General features: G+C 36.4%; 1 protein-coding gene across 1 annotated transcript in view; it reads right to left on the bottom strand.

The window, feature by feature from the left end:
* The window catches only part of Sema5c (Semaphorin 5c), a 92,605-nt gene extending 78,552 nt beyond the window's left edge, over positions 1-14,053 (bottom strand). Inside the window, exon 1 of the mRNA XM_083034371.1 lies at positions 13,671-14,053. The gene's annotated coding sequence lies outside the window, so the exon portion shown is untranslated. The remainder of the gene's footprint in view (positions 1-13,670) is intronic.
* Positions 14,054-14,438: the final 385 nt, after the last annotated feature.

Below are 14,438 nucleotides of genomic sequence, written 5' to 3'. Positions count from 1 at the left end.
GATGCTCGTTCGCGTGCCTTTATTAGAATTTGAAGACTTTGTGAGGGGATTACAAGTTCTCGAGAAATCTGGGATCGATAAAACACGACTCTTTCGCGAGTCAACAAATCCGTAATAATTAATTTTTCTTTTGAACCGCGAGAATCGAGCAAGTATGATTATTTATCAATTAAATTTTATACATATAACACAAATTACGATATTAAAAACGCATAGTTTTGTGCTATGAATTGATCATTTATTAATAAAATGAGAAATTAAAAATGTAATATGTAATTTAAAATAAAATTATATAAAGATATCATCTCTTTTCTCTGTCCCCTTCGCGCGCAAAGTTTTAATTTGATAAAATGCAAGGTCTAATCGTGCTTTGAATTAGTAATGTAGTAATACAAAAAGTTGTCGAAGAGAAAAAATGACATGATTGATGACGACATATGCCATACTTTTAGAGAGTCAAAACGAATAATAACTTTTCTCTCCGCAACAAAAAAAACAAGGCACGTCGCGAACAAATGTATCTTCCGTTATTCGATACATCGTAAAATGGCAAAATAATCGTGTTACGTGATCCGCCAAGTCGGCTGAAAATGATCGATGAATCGCTGACAAGAGGTCAGTGATATGTAATTTCAGAGCGGAACAAAATGACGTGATACGATGCAATTACAGCGTAAGACAATCGCCATTTCTATGCTTGCATTTACTTTTGCCCGTGTTTAAATGCATCATATTATTGCGTTACCACTTATAGCTTATCAATTATATATTTTTTTTCATATCAAATTTTTTATGATATCGAGCTATACAATCTCTAAGTCTCTAATAATCCGATTATCGGATTCTACGACGTAGACGAATCGATAAGATTGTTTTTTTCGAAGGTCAATTGTTTATAACTAGCTTGTAAAATAATTATTTTAATAAGACAGCTTTTTATCCAGACAATATAAAATCTATTTTAAATTCTTTATATAAAATTTACAATAAAATTGTTGATTAAAACAGCTTTTCTTTGGAAGAAAATAATGTCGCGCGTTAAATAGATTTTCCGGCTGAGGATTGAATAGAGTTTAAAAATATGTAGAAACTTGTCAATTTCCTCTCCACGACATGCAAACTCCGTGCATAATTTCACGAGAGTCGTTACCTAATCGTTCAAGCTGTCGCATAGTCTTAGCAAGAGGCGTTAAACATTTCGTTTGTTCAATAGTATAGGAAGGAAAAGGCACGCGTGGCAAAGTGTACACGTTTTCTATGCCGGTTTTATGTACGTTAGCGGTTCGGCCAGCATAAAGGGCATATTCATGCGACTGTTCTCCCCGTAAAGCGTAATAAGCTAACCACTGTTTCCCGTGCCGAGGTTGCAGATCGCGTAACCAAGAGAGAAAAAGAGAAAGAGAAAGAAACCGAATGTGCCAACAAATTAGGATCTCTCCTGCGTTTCCTGTCAGCAAACTCGCGTTAGACTTAACGCTGAAAAACGTCCGTAGAAATTAGCCAACATTATATGTAACATCGACGAGACTTGACTGACGAAATCAGACCAGAATCTGTTCGCGTTAAAGAGCTAATACACTGAGAGGATTTTCTTTTAGAATTTACCCTGAAAATCATGCTAATCGTGGGACAATATGGTATGGAAAGAATTTTATGAGAATTTCTCCGATTAATATTTATCACAATAAAAATAATAATATCTATCACAATAAAATATGAAACATGTTTAATTTTACTAAACCGCATAGTAAAATTAATCAAACATATTTTATATTTTATTGTGATAGATATTATTATTTTTATTGTGATAAAAATATTAATCAAAGAAATTCTCATAAAATTATTTCCATATCATATTGTCCCACGATTACCATGATTTTCAGGGTAAATTCTAAGAGAAAATTCTCCCAGTAGGATAAATGCGTGGCAATGTACCTGTAACGTAATATAAAGCTTCGAAAAGAGTCGAGAAATAAAAATAAATCATCGCAAAACGTATATAAAACATTCGACAGATTCACAAGAGAAACAATTCTTGTTTCAAAAGTATTCGTTTCGAAATGTGCAAACGTCAATAAATCAAAGCGACATGGATCGATTGCAAAGTCGACTTGCATCAACATCGATTAGGTTTATCAGGAGACGCCCTTATCTCGTAGCGTTATCTTAGGTAACCAAAAGGATATTGTAAAAAATATCCCTCCCGCTTGTTTACGTAGATATAGTTGCATTAAAAGCACACGAGATATGGTGTTTTTTTTTCAACGCGAGTCACATTTATTACTGCGAAATCGCGCAAAGTACGAAGATGAGCGGCGATTAATTGAAAAGCGCGAGGTTGAAAGACACGAGAATCATTATCGTTAAGACTATGCTAACCATTTTGTCACGTCCGAGAAAAGATCGTCGAGATCGCAATAGGCGCAGCTACGCCAAGGTGGCTGCCTTGCCGCGGGCGAGAAAGTATCGCAGTGCATTATATATGTATAGGTATATAGTATATGCATATATATGTTAAAGTTGTATGTAGTAGTGCATGCACGCTATAAGGATATAGGATACGAGAGCGCCACGTTACACATACATGCATACATGTACGAGCCATTTATTTTAATCCTCGCCCCTTTAACCCCTTCGCTACAGAGGCGTTAAATGTCTTCACTCGATTTATCATTTATTTCCTCGCGAAGATAAAATGTGTGCTTTCACCGACTTGAGATACACGTCGGCTCTCTTTCGACTTTTATACGAAATTGAAAATTGATAGCTGATAAAGAGTTGAGAAAGGAATAAAAAATCTCATCGACATTTAACTGCAATAAAGATAAAATAATATAATGTCATGTGCGATGCATGTAATAGCACTGCTCGTTTAGAATTTTTTACGCATACGCCGATGATATCTAATAGAGAAAATTTCGCGCGCAATATACTCTTTAACATCCTCGCACAGATATTTTAACGATAGAGCAAATGGCGAATATGATAATCTGTAATGTGAACGTGTCTCGTGGACTTTCGCACCGTTTCGCGTCATGCATATACACCTAATGTCATACACAATGAGCAATATATCTTCGCGCGAATCGGGCGGAGAATATAACGTCGATATAACGAATAAGCAAAAGTTTCGCCTTTGCGAACTTAAACTCTCTAATTTATGAACTGAACAATAAAGAAGCCTAGAATGGGATCCCAGTATACGTATGTATCTTTTGCATTTAGATTTTAAACTCCGTTACGCGACATTGCCGGTGTTTATCGAGCGATACTCTACCGAGTTAATGACGATAGCATAACTGTTTCGTGCATACGAATATCGCGGAATGCACGTTTTTCGCGAATAAGAATCTGAATAAACAGATCCTAATCAGAAGGAGCTGTACAATATCCCGCTATTATTTTTGTGAATAAAAAAGATTTTCGTTTACAACTCAATTAATTTTAATGCTGCAATTATCGTACATGTAACTTTCTTCATATATCATTCGTTTATCATTTCACTCATCATTTACACATTATTTATTATACGCAAATTATATCTTGTATATTATTATGTAAATTTATATATATGAACTTTTCTATGTGAACAATTATTTTAAATTGTAAACTGTGCTACGTAATTATTTACGGGAGATTTATACATTTCGGGAGGAGAGAATAAACCTATATTTTTATCAATTTCAAATAATTGCTTTCCAATTTATTTTGCTCGATAAACTGTGCTCCCTCATTAATAGTTTCCGAAAGAAGCTTCCGATAATTCTGCGGGATTATTCCCATATAGCGATGCACACACGTACGCAAGTGCGTCGGTATGCGTGCCGAAGAGGTAGTAGGCCAGCACCATATACGGATCCTTCGGTCCGTGATGAGGAGAAGTTGCTCTGACCATTGGGCAAAAGAGAGAAACGTGAGGACCGGTACGGGTCGTGATGTCCCGTATATGCAAGCAACGGTCAGTTTGCAAAGAACGACCTTCCTTGGAAATCAGTCTACGAGAAACTTCTGAATTTTTTATTCTCCAAACAAAGCACATCAAAAAAATTCTCGGTATATCAATATCGAATGTGTGATCCTCCCGTGTTAATAATTTAAAAATATCACTTAAGAAAAAGAATATAAGCGAGAAAATACAAATATTACAGATATAATAATGATCAAAGGGCATATAAAACATTTTTTCTCATTAAAGAAAATAGTGACAGAAGAGATTAACGTTATCGATTTGGTATCGCACCTAAGCCTGTAAGATAAATTAGAAAATCGTTATATTTAACGTTACATTCTACTGACGTACTATCACTCAAAACAATCAGACTTAACACGAAGAAGATTAACCGAGGGACATGACAGTACTAATTCCGAACGGAAGAGGCGAGGTCAAAGACTATGTTGGAAGAAAAAAAGGGAAAGGGAGAGAAAAGAGGGAAAACGCAGAGGAAATGCTTTGCATCGAGCATAAGAAGAAAGATTTCTTATTTCGTTTTCGCTTCTTGTTACCGGCGCGTGTATAAAACTTGGCCAGATGCGAACCACGTGTATACCGTGCTCGCCTATCTCTTCCCAGCTCTTCCTTTTCTTTCCTTTTCTTCTCCCGAGTCTCGAGTATCCGCTCGTTCGACCTTCGAAAATTTAAATCACGGACTCCCTCGCACACGCGTGTGTGTGTATATTATACGCCAACACATGCGCGAAGCAATGGGCGTGTTGCTCGAAAGTGTGGGTGAATTCTAAAACTGGTTTTTCTGGCCCTTCTCTCCCTCCTCCCTTCCCCTTTACGCAAATCGAAAGAGACGAGCTATAGAATCGAGACGTCGTTACGAATGTGTTCTGTCGCAGCGATTGATAACGATCAAGTGTCTCAACGATAAGAGATTCTGCGATATTATTTTTAAAAAGATCTCTGTGATAATTATCTATCAAACTACGTTCTACAACCACTCCCTGTATCTAGATATTTACTATATTAGAATCTAAATATAATTATTTATGTTAGTTTAGATATATAACGTGTTTTTTTTTGCCACGGAAATTGAAGTAAATTTAACGATGAAAGAGAAAAATATGTTTTCCTTTTCGTTTTCTTAAATAAAATTTATTACATGGTTCGTTAGACGTGCGAAATTTAAAGTGACACGACTCGGAATCTTTATCATCAATCGTAAGTCGTGTTTCACCAACAACCGTCGTATCTCTCGAGCTTTGTATATGAGAAAGTAATACTCGTACGTACCTCTACGAAATTTAAGACACCGCGATTTTAAACGTTCTCGGCGCGTGAGATGAGCTTGAAAAAAATTTTTAAACCCATATGAGTTATCGGAGCCGCGACAAACGAGCATTCTGCAAAGAGTCTCGCGTTCCGCGTGACTAGGGGAAACGATTTACGAGCGTTCGGACGGAGGCGTGACCGAACAACGACGATTCCAGCGCGTAAATACGTCGCGGTCGTTCGCGCTCGAAAATCCGATAATAGATTCCGCTACGCGCTCGTGTGTGAACAAACTCCGATCGAAAATCGTTTCTAGTCGACACTAGTTACAAGCTAGTAGCTAGAGTGTGACTCTTAAAATTCCGGAGATAAGTCGCTGCTGCCTTTTAGGCAACGGATAGAATGCAGCTTCCGTCCTTGAAGAGGCCGTCAAATGCACACATGTAAAAAAATTTGTATTTTTTCCGGACCTGTTGCGATTGACGTCGACAATGTCTATTAAGGATCATTATTCACCGCTGTTAAAAACATATAATGCGTACTGTGAGCAGCGAAATGTCTTTTCAAGATCAAACGTCTCACAAATATAAGTCCGAGTTTGACCTGAACAGTCATTTCAATGACTTTGAGAAACGTTGATGGAAAACGGTTCCGAATACAACCGAATTTTCCTAATAGAAACTTTTATCCCTCAGAGTCACTACTCGTATCCTTAAATAGACAATCCGTCATGGTTTTCGGTTTACTAGTATTGTAAAATTTCACTAAAATCTCCAGCGTCTTTTCAATCGTCACGTTTCGAATATTTACTAAACAATTTTAACATGTAAGTACATTTTTTTAAACATCGCATGTACTGCGAAAACAATGGGGTTCGAAAACAATTCGTTTAGGCCATATATACTTTTGTCAGTTATTAAAGAAATTTACTAAATTTAATTTTTTCTCTTTCTCTTTTACCTTACTTATTTTAAAATGTTTTAGACAAGCATCGCCAATAAATATAATTAAGAAAAAAAATGAAAATCTTGTCATTTATCTCGTCCATTTAAAAATTCTAATTTCTTACTCGAATAATATATTCTCTTCACGTTCGTTGAAGACAAAAAAGAGAGAACTTGTGTACCATACGAGAATTGACAGCGATCGTTAGAATTCTCGTGTTGCAGCGAAATTGATACGTCGGCAAAAAGGAAAAGAAACATTACAAAGAAGAACGGTAAAGTGCAGAAAAATCAAACGACGGCGAGATTACAGTGATTAATCGGATTATTCTTCGGTTAGGGCACCACAGAGATGGAGACTTTTTTTTTATCCATTTGACGAGTTTCTCATTGAACGCGCCTGTCTCACCTACACGATTTTCGGAAGGTGCTTTACGATTTCTCCCTCGGGAATCACGCGGCGAAGATGGTTTAAACGCGACTTTTTTAAAATTTCGATCCGCATCCAAGACAGCCACCTCGACAATGGTTGACCGCGGGGGTTCCCGAACAGCGAGGTTCGAGCCCTCTTGAAAAAAAAAAAAAAAAAAAACGGCCCTTCGGTAAGGTCTGGATATCGTCTTGCAGTCAAGGCAACGCACATCGCATTGGCATAGTCGCCACAAAGAGGGTCACGAACACTAAATCACGTTGTGGAAAGCGAAGTCGATATCGATACCCGTCCGAAAACGATTTCGATCGACGTTTACAGCTCGAGGTCTCACGAGGAAGCATGGAATAATATATTTTTACGATGATTTTTATGTTAACTCTTTATGATACAACTGATAAAAATTAAAATCTAAAAAAAATATATAAACCGGATAGTAAGGTATAAAACATGAAAACTTGTAGGAAACGTCAATAAATTTATAAATATAATCATTCGATATATACTTCGAAAACGGTAGATGTATTCTAGATGATGATGTACCGTTACATAGAAATACCGTTATAAATTTATCCTTTAAACACACAAGACGGAATATCGCTGCCGATTCTTGCTCCAAGATGTCGAATATGCATGAGAGGGAAAAGAAGTTGTTGTGTAATTTCTCAATTTTTCTCAGACTTGTGAAAATCGAGGCCGAAATTATTACATTCGTAACGCATCGTAATTATCGCGTGTAACTTAATGAGGCGCCGAATGTGTTTTTTTCCAACGTTGAATATTTAGTGTGTCCCGGGCGGTCAGCGAAATTACCGTCGAAACGAGCGAGAGCGTGAGTTTCGTACGGCTTTAAATTTACATGACACCACGGTATTCATGCGCGAGCGCTCTCATATATGAGAGATTCGTCGTCACACTCCTGGGGAATATAATACCCGTCACGACACACCGGCTTCTCCCTTTGATCGTCTCGAATTCGTCGTATCGTCAGCGCGCGGACGCGCGCCTAATCTAGGCGGGGTAGAGATAAAGTTTTACGCAACCAGAACGCGACCGAGAGCTCTGTGCTCTGGGGATTTCGAGAAACCAGATATTTTTCTCGGTGTCGAGAAAAAACCGAGCGGATTGTAATTACGACCACCACAATTCGAGTTAGGCACTGGATTAAATCGTGCACAGATCGAATTTTTTTTTAGACTTTACCCTGAAAATCATCGTAATCGTGGGACAATATGGTATGGAAAGAATTTTATGAGAATTTCTCTGATTAATATTTATCACAATAAAATATAAAACATGTTTGATTAATTTTACTAAACTGCATAGTAAAATTAATCAAACATATTTTATATTTTATTGTACTGGATATTATTTTTATTGTGATAAATATTAATCACAGAAATTCTCATAAAATTCTTTCCATGCCATATTGTCCCACGATTACGATGATAAGAGAAAATTCTTTCAGTGTGGAAGGGAATGTATAAAATATCGAAATCTTGATTGTGTGACTCAAATTTAGAAATTACGAAATTTAAAAATATGAAAACGTAATACAATTTTAACGATTCGGTAAACGCAAAAAGATTAACATCGTTTTTGAATTATTTCTGTGGGTATATAATTACGAGTGAAACTTTGTCTCTAAAGAAGAACTATTAGCGCGAATTATAAAAAAAATAAGAGAACATAAAAAATTTACGATCTAACTTTGACAAAACTCTTTCTGTTCGCGTAGAAATAGGCATACGATGGATTAATACGAGATTAAGAGAAGGGCACGGCAGGAAATGCTCGGGAGACACTGTCTCCTTCTGGTTTTCTCAATACCCTGTATAATCCTATTACGATATTCCGAAATGCTTCTATAATGTCCACCCGCCGGAGATTAGGATCTGAACGAGTCATGAAAGAGAATCGGTCAGATTGTATACCGCGCGACGTGTTCGCGACTATAAAACTCGAAACGGTATAAGGTAAGGTAAGGTATAAGATGGGTCGATAGAGGTAAGGACCGAAACTCGTGCCTGATTTTAATTTATGTCGTGAGAACGGCATCTTGCGAAAGTCTTTCTTCGACATGGCGAGATAACTTTGGACACGCCTGGTCTCTTCTCCTCTCGTCTCGTCGCTCTCGTACCGTTACTTTTTCCGCGATAAGTGCGCGCCGTCCGATTAGCGCGCTCGTCGTCGATAGAAATTTATGCACGCGGCGATATTGCACGGAGAAATTATCATCGACGTCGCATCTCTCGCCGTAAAATTATTTGTATTAGTATTAAATTATCTCTTTCTCTCTGTAAAATCTCAATAAGATTTATATAAATAAATATATCGCGCTTCTCTTTTATTTGTTTCTCTGTACTGAATGGTTATTTTATTTTTAAATCTTTCAAATAATTCTTATTTCATTTTTTAATTAATTTCGTATGTCATATATATACTAGTTGATATATATAGTTAATTCTGATTCATATATCTCAATTTAATATTTTATGTGCGTTAATTGCAATCGCGTGTGCGCACAAAAATGTTGGTAAAAAAATACAATTATACAGTTAAATTATATACATACATATATCATAAATTCTGGAATTTTTTATGGATTCTTTATAATGTGTTACAAAGATTTATATAAAGTTTATTTTACAGGAGAAGTTATATCTTTATTCACATAGTAAAACGTTACTCTAAAATTTACGTTTTCAGGTATCTCCTTGACCCGAATATTTGTTTGGATATACCTGCTTGGGGGTTCAACATTCATCAATATGGTGATCTCTCACAAATCTTTCATCAAAATTCTTAAATCTAAAAACCTTTCACAACACTATACCTCTCTTAAAATGTATCTAAAATATAAAATAACCGCTGCGTCCTTCCGTTAACCACAATATTTAGCAAGGATAAGAAGCTCTCCTCATTCTGTCCTGATTTTCGTCTATTCAACTGTATAAACTATTATTAGGTTCCCCGCGCTCACAATCAGATACAGATGCAAGCAAGAAATACGTGCGTTAATAAACGGATGTGTAAAGCGAATGGTATAAATTATGGCCTTTTTATCTCGCGCTGCCGCCACGCCGTTACGTATACCCATCAGTCTCGACAGGCCATTACATCTAGACAGCCGGGTAATACTAAAGCAGCGCAACATGCGGACCGAGTGCGACACGACGTGCAGCGTGTTCGGAACACGCTGCACGCGAATTGTGCATGTATCTTGGCGTGGATTTCACATCGGGCTGCTTCACATTGTATCTGACCTCACGTATCCCGTACGCGACGTGCGCGTCCACGAGATAGATGCTAAAGATTAACACGTAAATGTCTCGATTAATGCATAAACGTACGTAAATAAGCTCTAGAAGCGAATTTCAATGTCACACAAATAATATAATCAATATATGTATATTTATATATGTATTTATATATATATATATATTATATGTATATAATTATACACAGAGAGAATTTTCTCTTAGAATTTACTCTGAAAATCATGGTAATCGTGGGACAATATGGTATGGGAAGAATTTTATGAGAATTTCTCTGATTAATATTTATCATAATAAAAATAATAATATCTACACGTTAAAATATAAAACATGTTTGATTGATTTTACTATGCAGTTTAGTAAACATGTTTTATATTTTATTGTGATAGATATTATTTTTATTGTGATAAATATTAATCAGAGAAATTCTCATAAAATTCTTTCCATACCATATTGTCCCACGATTACCATGATTTTCAGGGTAAATTCTAAGAGAAAATCTCTCAGTGTACATATATATATTTTTTAAATATATTATAATATATATTATTATACGTAATATAAAAATATAATATATGTATATATAATATACATATATTATACATATATTTATTAATATATTAATTTATTAATTAATTTAATCATATTTCAAATTGTTAAGATTCTAAATCGCTGATAATCAAGAGATGGAATCGTCTAATAAAATTATTTATATAAACTGGATATTTAAAATATGTATTTAATTATAATTCTTTGAACATTCTCGTGAAAGATGCATAACTAGCGTCTCGCGCTTCTTATCGTCATATTTAACAGTTAGTAAAAGATTTGTTTATATAGTACATTTTACGACTGAAACACAACCACCCCAAGCTTACGTTTACGCGGCGCGCGTTCCGTAATCTGTGGGACCAATTAAACGTAATCCGCGTTTGTTATTGTTATTCAACGACAAAGGATCGTGCCCAGGAGGGGGGCCTGAAATCCAGACCTCGTATAAACGGCACGACATCTTTCTCCTTCTCCCTTTTCTCTTCTACTCACCCGATGGAAGCACGAAACGACGGGGACGCGCTCCGATAAATTATTCATGACCTCACGACAAGTCGCGCTGCGTCCGAGACTTTTATATAAATTTTTATAGATCGCGCAGAAAGCGAGGGGGTTACGTCTCTTCGACGACTCGCGACTTCCTTGTATCGATCGATCGATGCATTGTGTATACATAATTTTCTGTTATCAATAATTAATATAGAAAACAAAGCGAGTGCTCTACTTAGCTACAAAATTAATCAAACTCAATATATTTTTTAATCGTATTTTTAATTTTTAATATTTCTAAGTACGGGAGATTTTAATGTTACACATATCGTTTTCAATGTATGTACTATGTTTGTAAAAGAAGATTATGAATATATTCTCTGTAGCCGATGGGATGATCGAATAATAATCATATGTCAGACAAAAAAGAGAGATGTCTTCAAATTTAACGACAGATGAGATCGAAAAAAAAAAAAAAACGTATCGATGTATGTCAAGTATCTCCGAATCAAGTTTGCTTTGAAAATACGAGCGTCTCGATAAATATTCGGTGAGATTCAATTATAGCAAAGATACATGTAAGTCTCATTAAATTCCAGATCGAGAATCTTAATCTTCTATTATTCAAATAATTTCTCAAGTTAGAATCCTTACTAAAAAAAAAAAGAAAAAAAGAAAAGAAAGAAAAACACGATGACGTTACGCTATTATTCATTCAGTTTCTCGATGGTCGAATAACACGATCGCGATGCTCGAGGGATAGCACGTTCTCTCGTATACAGTGTGCCTCGAAAAACAGAGTACAACGAGCGTTGGCGAATAACACGCAACCGCAACATTAAGTACACCTAACTATGCGTCAAAATTATTACCATCGCGCTAATCACCACGCCCCACGAGGAAATATATACCGCTTCCTCGAGGCTCTCGTATTGCCGATCTACGTTCTCGGGATTACGACCTCTCTGTTCGTGATTTGTACCGCTCCGAAGGCGACCCGGCTTCGTTTGAACCGAGAAAGAACGAGAGAGAAAGAGATGCGCAATGAACTGGCGAGGCTCTAATACACTGCTATGAACAAAGTGACCGAAGGGAATCGGGCTAACTGGATCATTAAATGCCAGAGCTGTTCCCTTTCTCTCTCTTTTCTTTCCTCTTTCTTTCGCTCCGTAAGTATCGGACACCCGGTATACGACGGAATCTCGCGCGCGTGATGCGAAGAACGACGACGCGTCGAAGGATGTAAAAGCGCTAATGAAAGATACGATGTACGTAAAAAACGGGTCTACCCTTCAGCCCGAATGTTTATTCAAGAACGACGTTGACGAAAGAATACAAACGTCTCGTGTTCGGATGAGAAACAAGAATGATACTTTTTTTTTTTTACTTTTCAACATTCTATTCATTCACACATTGGTGTACGGATATATTTAATCGTATGTACGAAAATATATCAAACTCGTCTCGTGGATATTAAATAATCGTTCGTAATATTATTACGCAATAAAGTAGCATTAATAATGCCAAATAAATGTCGATAACGTTATTTATGTGCTTGTAACGTTAAACAATATTGATAACACTGATTAATAATAAGAATACACTGAAAAAAATATTTGTTAATTTGACTAAACCTTTCAACTAAATATTATTTTGTTAATTGAACATACACGGAGAGAATTTTCTCTTAGAATTTACCCTGAAAATCATGGTAATCACGGGACAATATGATATGGAAAGAATTTTATGAGAATCTCTCTGATTAATATTTATCACAATAAAAATAATAATATCTATCACAATAAAATATAAAACATGTTTGATTAATTTTACTAAACTGCATGGTAAAATTACTCAAACATGTTTTATATTTTAACGTGCAGATATTATTATGTTTATTGTGATATATAAATATTAATCAGAGAAATTTTCATAAAATTCTTTCCATACCTATTGCCCCACGATTGTTGATTTTCAGGGTAAATTCTAAGAGAAAATTCTCTGTGTTTAGAAATATTTAAATTAAATATAACATATTAAATCTAACAAAACGTATATTTGACTTAAATACTAATATGTGTTCAATTAACAAAATAATAATTTAGTTGAAAGGTTTAATCAAGTTAACAAATTTTTCTTTCAGTGTAATAATACACAGTCACGCAGTAATTTCAGAGAGAGAACGTTAATTAAAAAATCAGCAACAAATATTTCATTGCCAATGGAAATAAATCAATGACGATGTAAAATTGATTCACGCTGCGACGCTTATACGACCGAATTTATCGATCACAGATCTTGTAAATGTAAAGCGTGTAAATATATATATATATATATATATATTATCCGAGAAAAAAAAGTGCTGACGAGATGCAATAACAGTCACTATCGCAGTACTTTACGCATGTTGGAGATGCAAAGAGAGAAAAAGTATCGCGACCTTCAAACTATATCACGTGATCGTTTGAAAAATGATGACGTGATATAGCGCCCCTAAATTTCGCGCGCATTTTATCTCGCAAAAGAAAACATCGGCCGCCATCTTGATATCAGATTTCAGGAAAAGGCGAATTATACGTGCAGATGCGTTTTTTCATTGATCGCGATCGAAAATTGCGCATTGTTCTCTTCGTCTTGGTTCTCTCGAGAGAGAAGAAACCTGTGAGAGATATAAATCCCGTCGTATACACACAATGGCCGTGCTAATGATTGGCAACCGGTCGCGTTGCCGAATCGATACAAGTCATGCATTACACACTCACCGGTTTCGCGAAGAGAGAAGGCACAATTAGCAATCCTGCGGCTCCATAGCGACGTTGATCCTCGACACACAACTGAGTCCGTCCCGTGTTAGGTCCTGCGAACCGGTATTCGATGCACGAACCATGAAAGCCACGGTAGTTTTGTCACTGTTCCTTCGAGACGTGCCGGATATCCATAGAAATGTCCGTTAATCCGGCGATCGATCCGACGACGCAATCACACACGAACGCGAAAGTGAGCAACGGATTAAGGTACACTCGTAAACGAAACAACGCGACGCGCGTCTTACTCTTGTTTGTTTACGCGAACGCGAAAAGAGAGAGGCCGACTCTCTTTCATTCGAAGCTCTGGCAGCCAAACGCCGACTGAAAGCACGAGCACGAGACGCGTACAACACGGCTCCACGCGTCGTCCTTCTCTCTCTCTCCCACGGCAAAGTGGGGGGGGAACCGACTTGAAGTTCGCGCAGTCGCCGCTGGGTTGGCGCCAGTCGACGTGACGGCGCGGCGTCCAAACGTTGAAAGAATAGAGACCTTATATTGTCCTAAAAGTTTTATTCTCTCCTGAAAAGGTATTTGAAAGAAAAACAAACTGACGGGATTGTGGAGGACAAAAGAAATAATGTTGCATTATTCGCGTTATTAGAATGAATCCATGGAAAAGCGACGAGAATTATAACATTTCGTGCTGCATCTCGACTACTGTTTATAAGAAATATTTTTTAAAAAAATATGTTTGAAAAATATGTTTAAGAACATATAATATAA

Source organism: Prenolepis imparis, unplaced genomic scaffold (genome assembly GCF_030444845.1).
Source record: "Prenolepis imparis isolate NDT839.2.m4 unplaced genomic scaffold, iyPreImpa1.0 SCAF_1, whole genome shotgun sequence".
NCBI lineage: Eukaryota > Metazoa > Arthropoda > Insecta > Hymenoptera > Formicidae > Prenolepis > Prenolepis imparis.
This window is presented reverse-complemented; position numbering and strand designations above follow the sequence as displayed.